The 26168-nt window shown below is 34.6% G+C and overlaps 1 protein-coding gene across 2 annotated transcripts in view; it reads left to right on the forward strand.

Annotated features, from left to right (window-relative positions):
- Window positions 1-26168, forward strand: part of LOC125074687 (protein slit) — a 146838-nt gene that overhangs the window by 485 nt on the left and 120185 nt on the right. The window lies entirely within an intron of this gene.

A 26168-nucleotide genomic window follows, 5' to 3' on the forward strand; every position in this document is an offset into this window, starting at 1 on the left:
ACTACTTTTCGACCGCGGGTTCGTTCGCATTTAACGGGCTAGGCTCTTCCTTGAAGTTCAAACTTGCTTTGTAACTAAATGTCATCAAATTCGTTTGGCCGGGAACAACAGACAGACAAGTTGCTTTCGCGTTTATAGTAATATTAAGTATAGGTATTTATTTTAGTGTACCAAAGTAACTTTTGATTTCATGAACGTCGAACTGCATTAAAAATGATCTCGGCTCAGAAACCTCTGCTTTGTACACAGCGTGTTTTATTAAACCGACCCTTAGGGGACTTTTCGAACGAAGTCGCGGAAATAGATTTCCGATTGATAGCTTTTACGAGCTCATTATGTAAGTCTCATCGAAATCTGTTCAGCTTTTTAGCTGTAGAAATGTAACCGAATCGAATATACGCATGTAATATTCGTATTGAATTATTTAAATAGAATTTCTTTCGAATATTATTTTTGTTATTGAATATTTTATTTAATTTATTTAATTATTTAACAACTGAAATATTTGCATTACGATTTAAAATATTTTTATTTATGTAAATAACGGAATTTTGTATTTTATTTTAAAAGTGCATTTACGCGAGTCTTCTTACGTTTCTTCTCGCTTAACGTTCATTTACGAAACGGTGATCGACTTAAGAGTTGAGACGTTAATTAAAAAACCAAATAATATATATTTAATTTGATTAATTAATATTTAATAAGCTCTTTTATTTGTGGTTACGTCTCAGTTGGTAACCAGATATTTCCCCCCGAACAGTAATAACCATTTCTTTATTTACTAGCATCCCCTGTTTGCACCCTAAAAGGGGGGTGATTTCTTAAGATAAATTATTAGTATACCTCGACACTATCTTTAGAGCATTTCATTTTAAATTTCAAGTCTCTTACTTAAAACATAGGACATTCATACACTCTTTTAAAATCGTTTATAAAAGACGTTTCGTAAAATCTTATCTTAGCGGATGTCTAGGCCCTATAAGGAACCTACCTGCAAAATTTCAAGTTTGTATTTTTTATAGTTTGGTGTTAAGTTATAGTTGTGTATTCCTTTTGATGGCCAAACACATATTAAATATTACCCAATCAAAAGTAAAGTATAAAAATTTAATTAGCGTGTAAAAAAAATACAGTACAGCCTATTTCAATTGAAGTATTAGATTTACGTATTTCATGCGATTCGCTAATAACTCGGCTATATTGTGCACTACTGAGAGTTTATGATTAATATATCTTTATTTATAATACGACACTGTTACACTTAACTACTTATATCCACTTTAATTTTCCTTCCGAAATTCCGATAACAGTGTCGTCGACGTTTAAAACGCCATTTTTTCGCAAATCCACAGTGAATATCATAGATTAATCAAGCTCTCGACCAATGATATCGCGTCAATTTGCTGTCAAATGTTGTTTATTTGACTTTTCTCCTGTTATAGTTGGCATAGAGTATATGTAGTTTTATTGTGTCCAATTTAAAGTCAGTTTAACAACAAACACAAGGGACATAACAACTTCGTTCCCAAGTTTGATGAAGACGGAGGCCCATGTGTCACTTTGCCGTTTTAAATATAACCAATAATATATAATTTTCAATCATTAAAACATTATAACATAAAAATAATAGTCATAATGCTCTGATTGTCCATTTTCATTATAAGAAATAAAATATCAAATCGTCGTGTTTAAAAAACAATAAACTAACGACGACTTCGTGATTTGTATATAATGGATATATCCTAATTGTTTTATAAATAAAAAATCTCGGTCATTAAGGTCAAGACGATAAATCTTGGATAAACGTTTTTTTTTGTTTTTTAATCCATCGTCAAGCGTCTTTATATACTGATATAAGCGTCTCTTTTGTGTAATAAGCGAAATGAATTTGCATAACGTAATAGGCCAAAACGTACTTTGTTACGTAACGCAGGCTTTCAGGGATACAGTATTATTATTAAATAATAATTAAAAAGTTAATATTAGTAAATATAAACTATTATTAATCAAATCAAAATCAATTTATTCAAGTTAATTTAACAATGAAGCGTTTTTGAATCGTCGATATTTAAATACGGTGGTACGTGGCAGCCTCCAGCGAGAAGGAACGGCAAGAAACTCGCATAGATGTTCGTTTCAAATGAACAGATTTACAATAATTACTGTCCTGTGACCCGAACATAAATCCAGGCTTTTTTTTTCTAAAAAGATACTAAAATCTAAATAAAAACTAGATAATAAAATATATATTTTTAGGTCATATCTTAAGCTGAATATAAAGCTACTTAGTTCTTTTAGAGCCGAGATGGCCCAGTGGTTAGAACGCGTGCATCTTAACCGATGATTTCGGGTTCAAACCCAGGCAGGCACCACTGAAATTTCATGTGCTTAATTTGTGTTTATAATTCATCTCGTGCTCGGCGGTGAAGGAAAACATCGTGAGGAATCCTGCATGTGTCTAATTTCAACGAAATTCTGCCACATGTGTATTCCGTCAACCCGCATTGGAGCAGCGTGGTGGAATATGCTCCAAACCTTCTCCTCAAAGGGAGAGGAGGCCTTTATCCCAGCAGTGGGACATTTACGGGCTGCTAATGCTTATGCTAGTTCTCAATGTTGGTAGTGTATTTGCAATTTATGGAATTATTAATTATTCTTATAGCGCCAGTATCTCTTGTCTATTGCAATGGAAGTAGGAATAAAGTTAAACAAACCTTAGATTTACGTATTTCATGCGATTTGCTTTATCGTGCACTTGATTAATATATATTTATTTATAATACAAAATTATATCACTTCGGATATCGGTAGGCGGACGAACAAATGGGCCAAGTGATGGTAAGTGGTCACCACCGCCCATAGACAAAGGCGCTGTGAGAGATATTAGCCATCCCTTACATCAACAATGCGACCAACCAACCTCAGGAACTAAGATGTTATGTCCTTTGTGCCTTTAGTTACACTGGCTCACTCACCCTTCAAACCGGAACACAGCAATACTGCTGTTTGGGTACCTATCCAGACGGGCTAGCACAAGGCCCATCGTTACTTATATACACTTTAATTTTATTTCGAAAGTTCCGATAAACAGCTTCGTCGACGTCCAGCGCCATTTTTAAATTCATAATGAATATGATAGATTGTTCAATGCCATTTGTCCTCTTGTGGTCGGAATAGACTATATGGGTTATCCGTCCATCGTTCGTCCGTCCGTGTACCTTTATTACAAAAAAAAGAAATCTGAATTTTAATTTATAGTAACCAATTAAACCTCTGGGCTATGACATAAGGCACCGTCTTCACCATAGCGCACACGGTACACGTGCCCAGGGCCTTAATCCTGAGCCCGCTCCGTTGAACCAAGTTTGTTTCAAAACTACCGAGCTTCTTGTCGGTTCTTCTCGGTAGAATCTACATTCCGAACCGGTGGTAGCTTTACTTAAAACAGTTTGTTAAAGATTACTTGAATAAAGTATATTTTGGTTTTGATTGATTGAAATTTTTTTTTTGACGTTGACTGCTATGTATATTTTCGAAAATGTCATATTTTTAAGTAATAACTAACATGTTTATCAAAGGGCTAGTGACGATAGTCGATATTAGAAGCAGAAAGCTATAGACGTGCTCTTCATGATAGAAAGAGATATACTATATTCCATTTGACCGTATCCAACGTAGAGCAGCTCGAATTATCGACGATCAAGCCCTTTCTGATCTGCTCGATCCTTTGGCGTTGCGTAGAGATGTTGGATCACTCTGCATCTTCTACCGAATTTTCCACGGGGAGTGTTCCGAGGAATTGTTTGGATTAATCCCGGCAGCTGAATTCCACCTTCGACTCACTTCACTCGACAAAATTCTAAATTTCACCCGCACCACTTAGATGTCCGTAAGTCCACAACAGCGCGATTTTTAAGGCATTTTCTGCCTCGCACAACCACTCTGTGGAACCAGCTTTCGCCGGCGGTTTTTCCGAATCGATACGACTTGGGAACCTTCAATAAAAGAGCGTACTTATTTCTTAAAGGCCGGCAACGCACCTGTAACCCCCTGGTGTTGCAGATGTCCATGGGCGGTGGTAATCACTTTCCATCAGGTGAGCCTCCTGCTCGTTTGCCCCTATACCATAAAAAAAAAAACTATAGCCTTAAGATTGTACAACCAATCGGATTCCTACGAATTTCCGAAAATTACCGCACCGTTTATTTGAAACTATACTCAAGGCTATAAGCAAATTATTTGTACATGGTAGTAAATATCTACCAAAACGGCCCCAAATTCGTGGGTGGTCATGGGCCCCAGCATAGCTTGAAACGGCTCTGGCTATCACGGGTTACAGGAACAAATGAATATCTTTACAAATTACATCGTGACAAATTAAACGTTTTAGTTATTAACATAAATCTTATACGATAACATTAATTCGCCGTTGACGGATTCACTTACGACGTAATTTATCAAATTGTCATTTGTGTTTTGGGGGCGAATCGTGTAAATTTTTTGGCAGAATATTAAGATTTTAATGCCAAATTAAATGTCACAGAATATATACGGCGACGGCCCAGTTAATTATGTACTCTGTAATCGAATGTTGCCAGAACAAATAACAATTCTTTTTTCGCTCAATATAAAAAGTATTTTTATTAAATTAGTAATCACTAAAAATGTTGCACTACAAAGTATCGCCGCTCCGTTTGAACACGATAAACTCCGAAACTACTGAACCGATTATCACACGGTTTTCAACAACGGCCGGAGTGATTCATGAGGAAGATTTAGATGTACAATTCATTAGGGTTTATTAATTTTAAATTGACTGAAATATAATGAGGATTTTTGACGTCACAAAAATCACGTATTCGTACACCAATAAAGTTATATTCAAGATATATACGCATTTTTGTAGGACCTTATTTTACCCGAGCGAAGATGCGACGAGTAGCTAGTATTAGATCAAATTCAAACACAGACAGATGTGTCTTCTTTCTGCATATATTAAGAACGCTGTAAGAAATATTAACCGTTAGAACACAAAAAAATAAATTTAAATACATTAAAATAATACCAGTAAAGACATCGCGTTTTGAAGGTTTTAGTATATAACTAGCGACCCGCCCCGGCTTTGCAGGGGTGCAATGCTATTACTAAATTTACTACAGAATGTCTTGAATGTTCAAATTGCGTTTTTCAGTCATTAGACAATACAAACCGCTATGTCCCTGCGTTTTAAATCTGTAATATCTTCGAAAATATTCATTTAAATTACATGCTATAAAGGTCATATTGATCTATATTAAATGTTTAATGTATTTAAGGTAATTTATTGGATAAGGATTAATGCTGTATTGTTAAAAATTAATTCGAAAATAAGCCATTATTTCTCGTAAAAAGTAAAGGATAAAAAATGGTTGTTGTGGGCTAACCCTAAGAGATAGAAATATACCATCGGGGACTTTTTCGGAGATCTTTTTAAGGTGTACAATACTGTAGTACATTATTTTGATCTATCTCGTAGAGTTCGGCCAGCGTTTGCAATGTAAACGCAAAAAATGTGTTTATTTACGGCACCTCTAAAATTATCCGTGTTTCTCTACTATATTGTGTATGTAATATTCATATAAACCTTCCCCTTGAATCAATCTATCTATTGAAAAAACCGCATCAAAATCCGTTGCGTAATTTTAAATATCTAAGCGTACATAAGGACAGACAGCGGTAAGCGATGTTGTTTTATACTATGTAATGATGATATTACATAAATATTATAGTATGGTAAGTGGTCACCACCGCCCATAGGCCATGTTACGTCTTTCTTGTAAACACACTCACCCTTGACCCTAACACAATACTAATACACAATAATACTGAGTATTGCTGACGGAAGAACATTTCGGGATTTAATGGTACCTATCCAGGCGGTCTTGTGCCACCCAGTAATTTTTTTTATTTATATTATTTTAAGCCCATTTGGGTAGGTACCACCTGGTCATCAGATATTTTACCGCTAAACAGCAATAATCAGTATTGTTGTGTTCCGGTTTGAAGGGAAAGGCACAAGCGATATGACGTATCAGCTTCAAATGCTAATAACGCGTTGGCAATGTAAGGATTGTTTAATATTTCTTATAGAACTAATGTCTCGGGCGGTGACCACTTACCATCAGGTGGTCCGTTTGACCGTCCGCCTACCTATACAATAAAAAAAAATGTAAAGTTTTTTATGATTAATAAAATCATTTTAGTTATTTATATATTGATTAAACATAACGAATATCGTAGGAATGACGTCAACAAATTAAAAATGGCGGAAATAGGACGCCATATTTTATTTAATAACTTAATTTAAACAAACCGCTGAATATTTCGCCTTTGTTAATTTAATCGTTGAATTCGCCCGCATACACTTACGAGACCGCTTTATAAGCCCTTTTAATGCACCCTTTATACTGACAGAGAAGTGTGAATGTGAAGCATTAGTGCATTTATATAGCTATACCCGAGGTTCACTGTTATAAGACCTCAGATCCCTGGGTAATAACAACAGTTCAGTCGCATGTAATGTTATTGACTTTTTCTGTCGAAGATTTTTCAGTAACAGCCCAGGAGTTTGGAAGTTGGAAGTGTACACTCTCGTTTCTCGGAAAGCACGTATAGCTGTTTCTCTTGCGCGGGAATAATTTTTTTTATCGTGTCGGATTACCGTCCCATCAGACTATGAGAGAGAGGGAATACTCTCTATGCACCTGTGTTTTTTATCACACATTTTTATGTCCTGCGTAGTTGGCTGGTCTCCTTCGAAATCGGTCAGGGCAAAGTCATTAGCCGTGGTTACCCCTGCTAAAATTAAATTAAAATAAAAAAAGACTCGTAAACCTCTAGAATATATATTATAGACCCTATTCCCCATGATCACTGCAATGACCTCAAAAATGATACATTTGCTATGAGCTCAAGAGTTGGGTGCCCAGCTTATTTCAGATCCTGCAGCATCAGATCGAGGTTACCATGAGATGTAATACCATTGAAGTCACAAGATCATAACTCACGTTTTTTACCTTCAACGACAAAATAATTTACATATAAATTAAGCATGTCAAAATACTTTATTAATCAAAATTGAATTTCAATTCACAACTATAAGCATATGATAACAAGATTTAATATCATAATTTAGTATATGAATTAATTAATATTTCGAATCATTAATAATTTATGTCTAATGGAATCGAACGTTAATTTTTTTAATTGACTTATGTCCTAACCTAAGATTTCGTTATCTGTGGAAAAAAGAATAAGTAGTTTTGGCGGGATTTAAAAATCTGTCATTGTGAAAAATAAAAAATGTCGCGGGAATTAAATATTTTATTATTTCTGGGAAAAGGATAAGTTTTGGCGGGCTGTAAAAAAATTGACATTGGAGAAAAATAAAAAATGGCGCCGGTTTAACAGCTGATCGCTAAGATGAATATTTTATTTTTTGTGGGAAACGGATAAGTTTTAGCGGGCTTTAATAAATTTGACATTGGAGAAAAATAAAAAATGGCGTGCGTTTTACAGCTGATACAATATAATTATGTGGATGAAATAATTCTAAAGTATGACTTTTCAATTAATAGTAATAATTAAAGCGATTTAAACTAAAGATAGACTTTCTTTCAAAATGTATGTTTAGCTATGTACTGATCCATCACGTCTTTATCATATAACAACGAAATCATAACGAAATAATCGGATTATAGATAACTCAAAACATTATCTTGTTACAGGACTTTATTGGGTTTCGCTATTGTATACAAATACAGTTCAAACCGAAGGCTGTACGTTCAAACTTAAATAAACACCAATAAAATATTCAAACACTAATATTTTTTTCATTATTTGAACTCGGAATAAAACAGTTGGTTATCGGACTTTTTGCAACGCTGGGAAGTGTAAGAACTTGCTTTACTCAAATAAAACGATGTTTCTTGTGTTTCCTTATAGTATTTTATAATAACAATCGTTACGTTTACACGACGCCCAAATAATTATTATTTGTCTCCACACACCATTTCCCGCCATGACGTGTATCTGTCAATGTCATTTTTTTTTTCTGGTTTTTATTTGGCGGGCACAGATTATTTCGCCAACGTCACGATAGAGATTGAACGGTACGGTCGAGATTACAGGCTTAATTCAATTTTGAAGGCATAATAGTAGTAGACTCTCTGTGTTACAGATTAAAAAGACAATAATTAAGATAATAATTTTATTATACAAGTGACAGATACTCGTCTCTGGTGCACAGATAATAAACAAATCAAACAAATTTTACACTAGATACAACAATTACAAACCGAACAGTAATGATAAGTATTATTTTGTTCCTGTTTGAAGAGCCAATAACGTCTTTTTCCAATTGCTGGCGTATTGGTGATGTAAGGAATGGTTAACATCTCTTACAGTGCTAAGTCTGACTGTAGACACACTGATCCATTTAAAAAAACAAAACAGGATCAGTGAGTAATCCTATTTGTTTTGAAGGTGACTTCATCGAGAGTGTTTTATGTAATAGGTAGGCGGACGGGCAAATACATGGGCATAGACATTGGCGCTCTAAGATGTATTAAACATTACTTTTTTTTAATAAATATTGGACAACATCACATACATTACTCTGATCCCGATGTAAGTATCTAAAGCACTTGTGTTGTAGAAAATCAGAAGTAACGACCGCATCACAAACATCCAGACCGAAGACAACATGGAAAACTAATGAACTTTTTCTACATAGACCCGGCCTCGGCTCGGAGTGGCGTACCCATGAAAACCGGTGAACACACTACTCGACCACTGCGCCACCAACCTTGGAGCTAAGATGTTATGTCCTTTGTACCTGTAGTCATTGGTCTCTCTCCCTTCAAACTGGAACACAACAATACTAATGATTACTGTTCAACGGTAGAATATCTGATGAGTACGTCGTACCTACCCAGACTTATAATAAAAAAAGAGAATATTTTCAACTGTTATGAGATCATCAGATCTTTCTAGTCGAAGGAATGTGAGCAACTTCGAGAGGTCTGATCGATTCAAGAGCCGAGATGGCCCAGTGGTTAGAACGCGTGCATCTTAACCGATGATTTCGGGTTCAAACCCAGGCAAGAACCACTGAATTTTCATGTGCTTAATTTGTGCTTATAATTCATCTCGTGCTCGGCGGTGAAGGAAAACATCGTGAGGAAGCCTCCATGTGTCTAATTTCAACGAAATTCTGCCACATGTGTATTCAATGGAATATGCTCCAAAAACCTTCTCCTCAAAGGGACAGGAGGCCTTAGCCCAGCAGTGGGAACGTTGATCAATGATAATAATATCGTAGTACCATAAACATTTTGATATTTAATAATATATGTTTTTAAATTTGCGTGTTAGATTAAATATTGAATTTAGGAGATACGATCGTGAGAATGTAAACAAACTCATACGTTGCGGTAAAAGATACGTTATCTATGTTCATTGTGTACTATATTTGATTGAATTCAATTTATTATTTATTTCATTCGAAATTCAAATCAAAATATATGTAATTTAGTAAAGTACGTTAAGGTTTTGTAACGTCATTTTATATATATTTGCATTACGTATGAAACGTTAAACTATTACCGCTTGTGTGTAGATACCACGAAGAACCGGCAAGAAACTCAGTAGATACTAGATACTCTTTTCCAACAGTTCTATTGGAGACACAAAGTTAAATATAATAAAATTGAAACCGTAAGTCAAAATTTTTTTCCTGTACATAATCTTACGTTGAACATTATACCTTATTTAAAAATACATTTTTTTAACAAATTATTTTATAAAATAATCAGCAAATTTAAAAATATCTGCTTAATATTGAATACCATGCTCCAAGAAGGATTTATTGACTTTTTCAGAGTCAGAAATTTGGCGTTATGAGCTTAGCCTCTCGTGTATTATTATTATGTTGTAAATATATTGTGACGCAACTGTAAGTATTCGTACTTTGTTAAAAACATCCCGAAGGGATTCTCTAGCTCCAAGATTACAAAGAGACCGGACTTTTTTGCAAAATAAAACTGTGATATATGTAATGTTTACCAAAATATTATAACATATGAGATAATACTATGAAAATAACAAAAATATACTGGACGAGCGGTTTCAATATCGGTTAGTTGTCCTTTCTAACCGCGTTTGCTCTTCGCTGAGTCTTCCTGTGACTATAAATAAGGATTATACTAAATCAAACTCAATATAAAATTCCTTTATTCGATATAGAAGCATTACACTTTCTTATTGATAGTCAAATGAAACACTACCACCGGTTCGGAAAAGGAAACACCCTGAACTGAGAAACGGCGAAAAAACTCAGCGGGCCGTTTTTTGTCAATTTTATTATGTACATATATTCAGTATGAAAAGAAATAGCCAGGAGGCGATCGTTTCATCCCCAAGGTATGCTATAAATCTTAAACTCACTACTAGTATACCTTTAGTACATAATATACCTTTAATACATAAAGCATTTTGTACGATTTCTGGGATCCAGTTGTAAAATTTGAAGCTTAGAATCTAATTGTATTGTTAATGTATGTTTAAGTATTATTTTGAATATTATTTTATATTGTCACAGCCCGTCACAACCAAATAGGGTACCATTGAAAATCAGCGTTGGGTTCTTGGACCCAACTTGGAAGCTGAATGGTACACCTTTAGGTCACGTTAACTACCATTGTTTTGTTTTGTTGTTGTTGTTTTTTTTTTTTGTAGATTGAGTTAGTAGTTACAATTAGTTATTATGTTTTTTTATTTTTGTTGTTTTTCTTTTGTTTTTTTTTTTTTGATTTTTTTTTATAGTTTTTATAATTGTGCCGTGTTGTATAATGGTCATAGTTCGATAACTGTCATTAGGTGTAAGTTTAAAACCGTCAGATCAGAGCTTTACAAAAAGTATTTAGTTAAAAGTAATTTCTAATATGTTTAATTATTTAAATAATAGATGTCACTGTACAGAAATTAAATCGCGCTAACGTTTGGTATTGTTGTAAATACTAATGTTCGAGAAATGTTTGCGTATTCAGTTCAAAAATAATAATGTATACGTGAAGAATAAAATATCAGGGTAAGAAGTGTTTTACTGGTTCCTGAAGTAAGCTTATGTAATATGTACGACTGTGCGGGTCGTACACGTGTCCTAATAAACACTCTTTCTAATAATTAAAAAGAGCGTAGCGTCAGTTACTTAGTTAAATAAATTTCAATACTTTTCGTGTAACCCTGAGCGCTCATCACAAAATTCTTCGATGGCTTCATTACAAAGAGCAACTCTAATGGCATTGAAGACTATCTTTTGGTATAACTCGAAGTCTAGACGGGAAATAGCATCAATATTCTATACAGACCTCAATTTAGCCTGTCGCCTTTCTGATTGTATTCTCAAGTTTGCTGATAAAAAAATCTATCAAAACAACGAACTTTGGAAGGCATTCTTAACGACTCTCACACACCGCCGTTTATAAATTGATTTGGAAAATTATTTTATTTGTTTGAATGGGTATTTTTCTCGTTCGGTATTTACTTACATACGTGAATATCATTTTTTTTTTTCACTTTTCTCAGTGTTACTTGAAGTTTTTGTAATTTTTTTTTAATTTTGCATTATTTCTTGAAATTCTTTGATAAGGACCATGTAATATGTAAAAACACACACACAGAAATAATCTATTTAACACTTAGAGAAATCAAATCAAAATATATTTTATAGGTTCTTGATTTTTTATTTAAATATACTTTACAAGTAGGCTTTTACAAGCACTTTTAAATCGTCATTTAACAAACTATTTAAAGTAAAGTTACCACCGGTTCGGAGTGTAGATTCTACCGAAAAGAACCGGCAAGAAACTCAGTAGTTACTCTTTTTCAAAAAAAGTAAACATATATTTTTATGAAATATATAGGTAGGCGGACGGGGAAATGGGCCACGTATTAGAGGCACCAGGTAAGTGGTCACCCACCGCCCACCACATAAGATGCACCACCAACCTCAGTTACACTGACTCACTTACCCTTCAAACCGAAGCACAACAAATAATGAAAGCTGTTGTTCGGCGTTAGAATATCTGATGAGTGGGTGGTACCTACCCAGCCCATTCTACCACCAACGCCCAACCAAGTGAACATATCATAAATACCATAATTTTCTTAGATACTAAAATCTTTCCAAATAAATTATCTAATTACAGCTGAAAATCAAAAACAAGAAACCTCATCAAAATGGAGACACGACACGTCTCTATGTTTTCCACTATTTTATAAAATATACAAACAGACATCTTAAAATTTCAAATAATTTCCATTAGCCACACACACACATTCATCCAATTTATCTATATTTGCTCAGAGTTAATCGATAATTTATGTAGATTGTATGCACATCACTATTTGAATGCGTTATCTGCGCGGTGCAGCGCTGAAGTCTGTTGGAGTAGGGATTTCAAATGTTAGTATCGATAAATTATGCGATTCCACTTTGGTTTATTATATTGAATCAGAATCAAAATATACTTTAATCAAGTAGGCTTTTACAAGCACTTTTGAATCGTCATTTAACAAACTATTTAAAGGAAAGCTACCACCGGTAGTAGATTCTACCGAGAAGAACCGGCAAGAAACTCAGTAGTTACTCTTTTTTTACATCTAAAAATACAGTCATGTTAATTAAATACAATTATATATGTTATGTCTCCTGTCTGGAAGTTGACAAGAATAATACATATATATATGGTTTAAGTAGGCGGACTGGCAAATGGGCTACCTGAAAGAAGAAGCTTCCGCTCGCTTGTGTGTGTAGTCTGTTTGTATGTGTTAAGCCAGGGTATTATCTATCTTTATTAATTATTACATTCAAAACTCACTCACTAGTTTTTATTTGAAATACCAACAAAATGTTCGCATCGACAATATTTATAGAATAATATAAATATAAAATTTCGTAATAAATCGAGTATCGATAACTTAAGCACATCACTATGTGTAACTATCTCGGTATGCAGCCTCTGTCTGTTTGTATAGGGCTAATGAGAGCACTAATTGGTCACAATACGCTGCAATGTGTGCTATAATAATCCCTCATCTCACACACGCAATCTATCAAGTGTTTTAATCTGTGCCAATGAAGGAAAGATTTTAAAAAACGAACGATTCCGTCTCGCCTACACTGTTTGCATCTCTTTTGCACTCCTGTACCATTAGAAAAAAAAATATATATTAACAGAAAACATTTGTAAATATTATATATTTTTTTTTATTTAAATTTGGAACGAGGAATAAAATGATTTGGATAATTCTATAAGGTTTTATTGAATACCATTTAAATTTACGTTTTGTTATTGTTTTAATTCAATACGGATTTCGATAACAGTTTTATCATTGATATTTAATTGTCAAATGTTGTTATTTTGTTTAGTGCGTCTATTTAAAGTATATTGTAAAGCGAAGGCATTCATTCCAATTGAATGTCCCGCGACACCTCTCGTCTTTTGATTTAATATCTTTTATTTTGCATGGTCTTATTTTAAAGTCAATGTCAAAGTCTAAAATCTTTATTCAATATAGAAGTGTTTACACTTGCTTTTTGATAGTCAAAAATCTACCACCGGTTCGGAATTTAGCAGCTCGGACCTGAGAAGAGCCGGCGAAAGAAACTCAGCGGGATATTTTTTTTTTTAATATGACGTAAGTAGATACTAGTTTAATAAAATGGTTACCGGTAATGCAATTCACAGAGTCAACATAATTTAAGCAGAAAAAATAATTAAAAGTTTCTTGCTGACCGTACTAAATTATATATGTATGAACAAGTTATTCCTCTTATTAACTTTTTTCTTCTTTGGCACGCGTTAGTCTTTATATACATATATACACCTGTTGATCTATGTTGGTGGACTCTTGGTTTGGTTTCGTTACTTAAATAAACATAGTACACTTACCACACACACTCACACACTCAGGAGTGAGTGTTATGACGTCACTGCATACGGTTCAGTTCCCTAAAGCGCCAATAAAAGCCTTAAATCAATAATTAAAGAGTTTCTAAGTTTCGCGTTTTTACAGAAAGTTACTTTCGCCAATGCACCACCAACCTCAGTTACACTGACTACACCCTTCAAACCAAGTTAAACTGATAAGCCTAATTATATATAAATAAACAATCACGGCGGTCATTCGGTACTGGCTTATTACGTGCGGGATTGCCAGCCGTGTTAGAAAGCTGTAAGGATCAGAGTAATTCAAGGTTCACTCGGCATTCATATTAGTATATATTAAGCTGCGTTAACAAATATGCGACTTCTAGTTTAGCGAATATTCCCGCGGACACGAGTAACGTTTTACATTCAATTGCGTTTATTTATATTTGAATTTGTGTGTGATATCGACGGTCTAACGTTATCTGCCAATAAATGTCATATATCTGGACTTCTCTTTAAATGATATCATGTATATTTTTTAATTATGCAATAGGTGGGTACGCAATTGGGCTACAGCCAAAATACATTGTCGTCATAAAAAAATCCTTGATCTCCAATGCGCCACCAGCCTTGGGAAGTATGGTGGTAGAATATATGACGCCTGGATGGTGGTGGTACAAACTGGTACTTACTAACATAGTCTTGACCTCGATGGTCTAATGTGTATGTATGTGTAATAATGTGATGGTAAGGCTGTAGATCCCGAGGTCCTGTTTGATGCCAAGTCGGGCTGATAAAAAGGTGTTGGATTTTTTTTTCAATACATTATGTAGCAGATCCGGAAGTTGGGAGTGTGAACACTTCTTTGCCTCGGACAGCACGTAAAGCAATTGGTCCTAAACTCTTTCCTGTCGTATCGGATTTACAGTCTTATCAGATTATGTGAGTGAGGGAATACAGAGTGCACCTGTGTTGCCCCCCATTATGCACTACGATAGGTTCTGCGTTATTTTGTCTCCGAATTCAGTCAGTATGACACTATCAATATGCCTTAGGATATAAAACATTCTTATTGTATATTGTGCACAATACAGTTAAAAAATTCTAGATTTGCGTGAGCTTCGGACTCGTTCGTTCCATTTTTCATAAATCCGCAGAATAGCAACATTCACAGACCACTCGCCAGTCTTGCCTTTGACTCACGTCCAAAAATCGTCGCGATTCGCATGTGCATCGGTTTCCCTCGCTCGCCGCGTCCATCGCGAATGTGTTAATGGTCCTATAAAGCATTTTTTCACGGTAGAATAACTGCGTGTAGTTTTCACATCTGTATTGCGTCTACCGATTGTAGATATTGTATCCACGCTTTACTGATAGACAGCCTTTTAAATTGACGATTCGTAGCACGCTTACTTATAAAGTTATTTTTGAGTAGCAGCCATGCCCTACTATAAGAAATTATTAATATTCCTAGGTACCTCTTCATTTAAACTTAAAGCCTTGTATTAGTAGTGTGAACAACAATATCCCAAGGAGTCAGGATCGATCCTGCGACTTCGAAATACGCTAGGCGGCTTTTAAAACAATACACTATTGGCGCTTCAAAAATTTTTATAACTAAATTAATTCAATAAATAAAATTATCGATAGCTATATCGATAGAAAACACATCACTATCCGATGCAATTTACACGCACGTTAATTTGTCGTGTGACGCCATCTCATTCATCATTGACTTTTGACATTTGTTGAATTTCAAAATGGCGACAACATTAGCTCACGATATAGATTCACGAAGGCGCGCCTCTCCACGCCTCTCCACAATGCACTATCGGCGTTCCTTAATAAATATAATCTAATATTAATTATTGATTTTAATTGTCTCACGCTCTTCGACCTTTATATATTGTACAAGAAGTCTTTATTATTCGAGACGAAATACTCGTTAACTTATTATATTAATTGTTAACACTTGTGGGTTTAATGCAAATAGAACGCAGTCCAATAATTGGTACATTTCAATTTATAATATTCGGACAGCGTAAGCCGAGATGGCCCAGTGGTTAGATCGCGTGCATCTTAACCGATGATTTCGGGTTCAAACCCAGGCAGGCACCACTGAATTTTCATGTGCTTAATTTGTGTTTATAATTCATCTCGTGCTCGGCGGTGAAGGAAAACATCGTGAGGAAACCTGCATGTGTCTAATTTCAACGAAATTCTGCCACATGTGTATTCCGCCAACCCGCATTGGAGCAGCGTGGTGGAATATGATCCAAACCTTCTCCTCAAAGAGAGAGGAGGCCTTTATTCCAGCAGTGGGACATTTACGGGCTGCTAATGCTAATAATGCTAATGGACAGCGTAACGTTGTGCCAGGAATTATTAAAACAGCCGAATGTGCTCCTTTGGCGCGTCCTGCCTTTTTTTTACGAAAATTATCGGAAGTCAGTTAACCAACTATTAAGGTTAAATTATTAATAATGAATTATGGAAATAAGGTATTGGATAATAAATCACTAAGATAAATATCGTTGAGAATAGTTATTATATGCCACAACAGCTGAGCGCTGTGTATTACTTGTTAAGTTAAAATATAAATATTTTTTTATTCAAGTAGACTCTTAAAATCACTTTTGAATTGTCATGTTAAAGCGTTGTATTAAATAAAAAGTTAGCACCGGTTCGGAAAATAGATCCGACCGAGAAGAACCGGCAAGAAACTCAGTAGTTACCCTTCACCATTTCAACTACATTGTGTAAACCCTGCCTGGAATTATTTTTTGACTAACCTCATCAACCGTGTTACTTGGTGGTAGGTGGTAGGTCTGGGTAGGTACCACCCACTCATCATATACTCCAACGAAAAACAATAATACTTGGTATTGTTGTGTTTGAAGGGTGAGTGAGACAGTGTAGATAACTAATAGTTCCCAAGGTAGGCGGGACATTGGCAATAATATTTCTTACAGTACCATTCGCTTACCAGCCTTACAGGCCTTCCAATAATTAAAAAAAAAAACTACCGCTACCGCTAACCGCTATTCAATGTACAAAAGTCGATTTTCCGTCAAGTCAAATATTACTATCAAGACTTATTTAAATTAAAACAAAACACATAAAAAATGCAAAGGTATTCAATGAAAAGTGTCAAGATTTCAGTTGAACAGCAATTACTATAATTTAGACATAATATATTTATCAATCGCTTATAGAAACATTTAACGCATTCTAGAAACATCGACTTCGAGTTTAAACTAAAGCTATAATGTTTTAATAAATTACCATATACATTTCTTTAAACATTTAACGTATCTTGAATTTATATTTGAAATTCTATTACTCTTTCCTATTTAAATTCTTAAGCGCTCGCTTATTTATCTGTGGTTTATTAAACTGTCAATGTCACGTGTGACAGCTCATTTTTGTTTGTACAATTATTTTTTATCTGTTCGTGATTGAATGTGGCGTGGGATTACCGAGTTGGGACGAAGTTTCTTTCGCTATTTGTCATGTACGTGTTAAATACATGTCTAAATTGAATAACTTTAAGGATGACATGAAAAATAAATAAAAGAATGGTGATCACCATTTTTTTTAGTTATATTTTTTAGAAGCGTAAATAAAAAAATATGATTGAATTGTTATGACAATGAAGTATATTAATAATAATACAATAATAATGATATCAACTATACCGTTACAAGAACCATTTATGTTTTTTTTTATTTCTTTTATTATTATTATTTTTATGTCTTTTATTACCAAACGTAAATTCAATTTAATTTTACTTGGTGAAATACTCGTAGGGTTAATAAGGATAGAATTAAAAGCACCAATATTAAACAAATTTAAATTAAGTTCATATTTTAGTGTTTCTCTCAAACTGTGATTACGGACACGTGCCAATAACAAGTATGAGACATCTTCTAATACACCACATACTTCAGAGTTGGGAGTGTAACTTTTCCTCATTAGATGCTTAAATTTGCCTAGTGGAGTCTGAATGCTATAACTAACTTACTTATTTATTAATGTTACTACATATTTATAAACCACGGTATCCGAGGAGGCTCGGATTGAATTGTCTTGTACCAAAACCCCTTATAGGTTCAAGGGAAATCTAAATTCTCAAGGTTACGCGTTGACTGTGTAAGCAATGGTTAATATTATTATGGCCCTATATAGTGGTGACCACTTACCATCAGACATATTTCCGTGACCATATAAAAATGACAAGAAATAATTAAAAATAATATCAGTTTAAATTCACGATGTGATATTGTTACGTTCATAAATATATCACATTAATGGTCCTTAAGGTCTATAAGTTTATTTAACGACGCGACCCCTGCCGCTTGTCCCGAATAAATAATAAGTAATTTTAATTTTCGTTTAAATAATACACAATTAATATTCAATTGTGTCAAATATTATATTATTGAATACAATTAAGATATTATATTAACACAGATAATTATAATTACAGATAGAAAGAGATTTTTTTTTTTTAATTCTTGTGCAGACGAGCGAAGATTTCGTTATAAACATCTAACATAACTATTTAGTTAAATAAATTTCTATAAATTAAACTTTTAGCACAATTCATTGTATCTTTATTATCTAAATCAAAATATACTTTATTTAACTAGGCTTTTACAAGCACTTCTGAATCGTCGTTTAACAAACTATACTAGCTACCATCGGTTCGGAATGTAGATTCTACCGAGAACCGGCAAGAAACTCAGTAGTTACTCTTTTTCAACAGCTAAAGATACAGTCATGTTAGTTAAATACAATTATATTCATATCCTGCCTAGAAGTCAACAAGCATTAACTCCACGCTTTTTTATCATCTATATAATCTTGTATCGAATAATATGCCTTCTTTACCAATTTATTTTTTACAAATGATTTGAATCTATGAAACGGCAAAGTTAAAAATGTCTGCGGAATTTTATTATAGAAGCGGATACCTTGCCCCAAGAATGATTTATTGACTTGATTGATTGATTGATTATTAATTATAATGAAGTAATTACGAATTATATTATTGATTAATAACTATGACGTCACGCGAGCCATGTGCTAGTCTAAAATTAAATTGAAACAATAAGGTTATTTAAAACAAACATGGTTTGACAATACTCATCTATGTGGTGACGACCATCACGAGGTGGTGCGGGTACCAGCTACTCATCAGATATTCTATCGCCAAACAGGAATTAGTATTGTTGTGTTTCGGTTTTTTTTTTATTTATTTTTTAAATATATTGGACAACATCACATACATTACTCTGATCCCAATGTAAGTAGCTAAAGCACTTGTGTTATGGAAAATCAGAAGTAACCACGGTACCACAAACAGCCAAGACAACATAGAAAACAGAAAACTAATGAACTTTTTTTACATCGACTCGGCCGGGAATCGAACCCGGGACCTCGGAGTGGCGTACCCATGAAAGCCGGTGTACACACTACTCGACCAAGGAGGTCGTCAAAGTTTTGAAGTATGTTTGAAGGGTGAGTGAGGCCGTGTCACAGGCACAAGGGACATAACATCTTAGTTCCCAAGGTCGGTTGTGCATTGGCGATGTTGGGATGAATAACAATTGCCATTTGCCAGTCTAGGCAACTTTTTAATTAAAAAAAAATACTAAGGAACATCCCATATTGTAATCATATTGATTGCTGAATACAAATCGCTTGCTTTACAAGTCAAATTTGAAATTGGATATTGGACGAAGCTTCAAAGCTGGCGCAACTGGATTCGAAGGCTTTAATTTGCCTTGCGGTCGTGAAAAATTCCGTTTAATTCTGTGACGAAGTTTAGACGAAATTGCCTGAGTTCTGGTCTTAAACAGTTTCGTCGTTATATATTAACAGCAATATTATGTAACTTCACCAGAACATTGTTCGCTTTGATAGAATCAGTGATAATTATTACATACAGTATTTAAAACGGGATATTGACCATGTTTTTTTTTATTTTTATTTGGTGGAGCTCGATATTTCGACATTATCTACGAAAGTCTTGTTTACGAGAGTTCAGTCTCCGAATAAAAAATAAAAATACATTGTAAATATCCCGTTTTAAATAATGTTAGTAATAAAATAACCATGTTAATTTAAAATCTTATAATTATTACTTGTTGAATTTCATGCAGGATATATTATATATAAATGTATTTAACTGATCATATTTTTGTATGAAAAAGGAGTAACTACTGAGTATCTTGACGTTTCTTCTCGGTAGAATCTACTTTCGGAACCGGCGGTAGCTTCGCTTAATATAGTTTGTTAAATGACGATTCAAAAGTGCTTGTAAAAGCCTACTTGAATAAAGTACATTTTGATTTTCATTGATATACACGAGACGTGCGGACAAGCTTATAACGCCAAGTTTCCGACTCCGCGGAGTCAATATTTGAGTGCTATTCGTTTCTATAATTATATTTCGCGGATATTTTTAACTTTACCTATGGATAAATTTAAATCTTTAGTTTTATTGTTGATTATACAGTACACGTGTAGCATTTCGTTGAAATTAGACACGTGCAGGTTTCCTCACCGAGCACGAGATGAATTATAAACTCAAATTGAGCACGTGAAAATTCAGTGCTGCTCAGTGTGCCTGGGTTTGAACCCGCAATCATCGGTTGAGATGCACGCGGTCTAACCACTGGGCCATCTCGGCTCTTATTTACAAGCTGGTACATAACTTACTAAGCCCCTTATACGCTATGTTCAATTCCTATTATCATTGGTTGCTTCATAAGTAATACAAGGCAGTCAATCTGTCTAATACAAAACATTATTCCCCCCTCAAGCCCCCCAATTATTTCGACAAGCTCAAAAAGCTCAACCTCGAAAGCTCTCAAAGCACTCGTCATGAAATAAAAGCGCTCGAAGACACGGCGCTAACATCGCTGTCACGGTACGGTTATTAGCTTTTAACCGTAGTGTTGGTAGGTGTTCAGTTTTATCGATATCGATACATTCCAATGCAAATTATTTAATAATATGTTGGAAAACATTGTTATTAATTATAGTAAGATTTCACGGTTCGGAATATTTATTCTATCGAGAAGAAACGTCAAGAAATCCAGAAAGTGATTACTTAGGCCTTTCATTTTTTATCTTTTTTGTAGTTGTGAGAAGGATTGTGAGACAGGCAATTGGACCACTGATGGTATGTGTTCACAACCGAATTCCATAGACATTGGCGCTTTAAAAACACTGATGTTCCCTTACATCGTAAATACGCTACCAATCTTGAGAACTAAGACATTATGTCCCTTGCCTGTTGTTACACTGGCTCACTCACCGTTCAAATCGTAACAGAACAATACTAAATATTTGAAAATATTGAAACTGTTTCTTTAGTCTTTTTTAATTATTATTACACTATGTAATTATTTATTATTATAGATGCGTCCAACATAGACATCTACATATCCTCAATCGATCAAAGACAATAAGCATTCTCTTAGACAACTAACTTTTTTTTTATATTTCGGACTTCCTTGTCAATTTTTGCCCAGGCAGGCACCACTGAATTTTCATGTGCTTAATTTGTGTTTATATTTCATCTCGTGCTCGGCGGTGAAGGAAAACATCGTGAGGAAACCTGCATGTATCTAATTTCAACGAAATTCTGCCACATGTGTATTCCACCAACCCGCATTGGAGCAGTGTGGTGGAATATGCTCCAAACATTCTCCTCAAGGGAGAGGAGGCCTTAGCCTAGCAGTGGGAAATTTACCGGCTGCTAATGTAAAAAATAATGTTGTCAATTTTACTCATAAAATATGGATAGCATTTATCGATATTATTAACATCTTATCGACGCTTTGCCATCCCTACCAGTAAATATTGACGTATCGACCCGCGTTGAAGCCGTTCGCGTCAACTACACTAGGTTTTTAAACTAAAACATATTCGAATGAAGTTTTATTTACGACTTCGATTCAAACGAATATTAAATAAGATCGGACTTATATACAAATAAAAATATACTTTATTCAAGTAGGCTTTTACAAGTACTTTTGAATCGTCATACGTCATTTAACAGATCTGGATCAAACTGGTTCAGAGTGTTGATTCTACTGAGGGAAACCGGCAAGATACTCACTAGTTACTCTTTGCAAACATTTAAATACGATTATATATCTTGTGGCTAGATATAAGGCTATAGAACCCGAGGTTCTGGGTTCAGATCCCGGTCGAATTCGAGTGCGGGCGAAACTGCGAAGCGCGGCTAGTTATGTATGTAATAAAACCTTCTCCGAAACACGCTGCGTCTTCTGATATAAGTTTTGTCTTTATCGGCTTAGAAATTAAGTTTATTTGTTGCACTTTATTACATATATACATAATATGACATATAATATATTCAAACCCCCCACTCCAGCGTTGGAAAGAAGCTGCGGGCGGAAACTAAGTCCAGTATAACGTCCTAAATTTCTTAGCCTTCTACTAAATATACCCAATAACATTTATACTATCTGTCTGACGCGGGTTTGAACCCAGGACCCTTAGGCCTATAAAGCTATAAACGAAACAATAGACCAACGAGGCAATCAAGATACAAACGATTGAAAATTAGCCCCGTATGATTTAAATGTAATTCAAAGATTTCAACCAGTATGTCTGTCCGCCTCACGCAATTCAAGTCCTATAGAAATTGTCAAAGCTCGTGTCGGACGCAGATTAATTTATTGAATGAGGTCGTGACTTCAATTCCCGGTCCGTGCAATGTATGTCTGATTTTAATATTGTTTTATTGATTACGGTTAACATATAGAAACTCTAATAATGCGTTAACTGTTTTGAAGGAACGATTTTCGATACCTTTTACTGAGACGAATTCAAAGTCAAGTCTTGGACTAGTGTCGCCATAAAGAGTCTTAAACTATCAGTCCCACCTGGGGTTAAAACTAGGACCTCAGGACCTACAGCCTTATATATAGGCACTAGACGAAAAAAGCAGTTCGCTATATGATATAAAACAAGTAATCACTCGAATACTCGCTGTAAATATATAACATACATATATGTATGTATATAAGCGAAATACCACAAACTGATTAATCACGAAATCTCAGAAATTATAGCACTTACAAACTTGGAATTTGCCAGATAGGTTCCTTATAGGGTGTAAACATCCGCTAAGAACGGATTATACGAAACTCAATCCCTAAGGGGGTAAATGAATGAAGTTTGTATGAAAATCTATGTTTTTGAAGCAAGAAACGTGAAATTAAAAATGTATGCTCTATAAATGGTGTGGACGAGTGAAATGAAGTCCCCCACTCCCCCCCTTTTGGGATTAAACCAGGGGATACTAGCTTGTATGAAAGTCCAATGTTATTGAAGTTAAAGTAATTACGGCAGAAGGATTTTAAATGGTATTTAAGTACATATAAGAATTATTGCAAACTGTAATAACTGCGGATAAATCCGCGGGCACAGCTAGTATATATATAATATAAATACTCGAGATAGGTTTATTAGTGCGCATAGTGCGCCAGTCAGTTCAAGATACGCTGCTCTAATAAATAGCCGTCAATATATTAGTTAGTTGAAATATATTTTTATACTTGGTGGTAGAGGTTGTTAACCCGTCTGGGTAGGTACCACCCAATCACGTGTTGTTGTGTTCCGGTTTAAAGATTGAGTGTGCCAATGTAACTACAGGCTCAAGGTATATAACATCTTAGTTCCCAAGGGTGGTGGCGCATCGGTGATGTAAGGAATGGTTAACATTTCTTACAGCGCCATTGTCTATGGGCGGTGGTGACCACTTACCTTTAGGTGGTCCATTTTATTCCAAGCAGCATTATATAGGATTATATATGATGTGTTCCGCTTTGAAGGGTGAGCCAGTGTAACTACAGGCACAAGGGTCATAACATCTTAGTTCCCATGGTTACAGTGGGGCAATAAGGCGAAGGCAGATATCTACCAAAGCATCACTTACCACGAAAACCTCAACTTTTAACGCCTTCGTTTTAGATATACAAATGTTATCTGTATAAATATTTACTTGCGATAAACTCGACCTTCAATTTATATCGACTATCGATAGCTGTCACTTCACTACGACCAATATTGACCCGCCATGTCACTGTCAATGTTTACGGAGTGGTATATTAGGTACTGAATGTAACAGTTCGGATGGATCCATATTGATTTGACGTATGCTCGACTCGAGGTAGTCCTTAAGGTGTAGTACTGGTATCTCTGTTAATCGAAAAATACTTTATTCAAGTAGGCTTTTACGAGTAAACTATATCAAGTGAAGCTACCACCGGTTCGTAATGTAGATCATATTATCGAAAAGAACTTGAAATACAAAGTTATAACAGTCAAATAATAAATTACTTATATCCAGCCTGGAAGTCTAGAAAAAAATTTGTCAAGGAACGCTTGTGTGCGAAAGTGTACTATACAATCAGTGAGTTTATGATTGATAGCCTTGGGAATGAAACGATCGTCTCCTGGCTGTGTCTATTCATATTCAATATATGTTATTAATTAGATTGACAAAAAAAACCCGCTGAGTTTCTTTCGCCGGGTTCTCAGGTCAGGGTGTTTCCTTTTCCGGACCGGTAGTGTTTAATTTGACCATCAATAAGAAAGTGTAATGCTTCTATATTGAATAAAGGAGTTTGAGTTAGAGTCAATAAGAATTATTACCACGCTTTTTATCATCTATATAATCTTGTGTTGAATAATGTGCCTTCTTTATTATATATACGAAAAATTTTGCTCTTATCCGATAATCAGTTACATGGATTAATAGAAACGATAATTATTTATTATTTATCACAGGATAAGTAAAAAGCCGAGATGGCCCATCGGTTAGAACGCGTGCATCTTAACCGATGATTTCAGGTCCAACCCAGGCAAGCATCACTGAATTTTCATGTGCTTAATTTGTTTTTATAATTCATCTCGTGCTTGGTGGTAAAGGAAAACATCGTGAGGAAACCTGCATGTGTCTAATTCTAAGGAAATTCTGCCACAGGTGTATTCTACCAACCCGCATTGAAGCAGCGTGGTGGAATATGCTCAAAACCTTCTCCTCAAAGGGAGGCCTTAGCCCAGTTGAGGAATGTTTTTATAGGAGCGAACAGCTTGCCCAGTGAAGGATGAATTGACTATACGGAGACGGAATCCGAGTGTTAATACATAAACAAAATAATAACGAAAGCAAAACTAACGCTATTTAAGGATTTTAATAAAATTATAGTATTTAGAAAAGTACGATCTAACGCATTGATAACTTTGGAAAGTTATTTCGTTGGTGTGATTACACTGGCTCATTCGAGTCAATAATTACGTAAGTAAAAAAAAATAACTATCCGTTGAAGTTCCTAAATGTAAGGCCTCTTTTTCTTTTTAGGGGTGGGTTTAGTGCTTAATTCACCACGCTGCTCCAATGCGGGTTTGGATATAGACTTGTGACAGAATTGATAAGACACGAGATGATAAACACAAATAAGGCACATGAAAATAGGCTTGTTTCCACTAATAATAAATCGGATGGCTTTGAGTTTCTAATGATTAACCATGATAATTAGTAAATAAAAAAACAACTTTTCTACAAAAATAATAAAAGATTAATTATATTTTTGGAAAATAAAATCGACAAAATGAGGCATTTAATCACGTGACATTAAACACCAATCAGAGTTGCGTGACGTCACACCTCGCGAAACAAGCGCGGAACGCTACGTTGTTGCTATCAATTATCATTATGGCAGATAAACTGGGGGTACTACTTGGTTCTGGATCTTTCAAACACTCTGCGATTATTGACAAACTTTGTTTTTTCAACATATATCTTCTTGGCATTCGAACTTCGTTGGTATACAACCTGGTTTCATGCGCACTTGTGTCTTTACCCATAATATGATACTCTGTATAATTAGTCATATCATTTGGCAACTAAAAACATAAGAAGAGTTTGAATTATTACATTTTATAAAACGAAAATAATATTTTAACTCAAACAAATTATAAAGTCCTATTCTAGTCCTAACATTTTATAGGTTATGTGTAATATATTATATTTGCTAAATTCATTTCTTTTACGATACATTTATAACTAGATATATAAAGTTGTATTTAATACTTACATCGAAATGATCTTCACAGAAATAAATTGTGGAATTAGTTGACAAAATA

This window comes from Vanessa atalanta, chromosome 28 (assembly GCF_905147765.1).
Source record: "Vanessa atalanta chromosome 28, ilVanAtal1.2, whole genome shotgun sequence".
NCBI lineage: Eukaryota > Metazoa > Arthropoda > Insecta > Lepidoptera > Nymphalidae > Vanessa > Vanessa atalanta.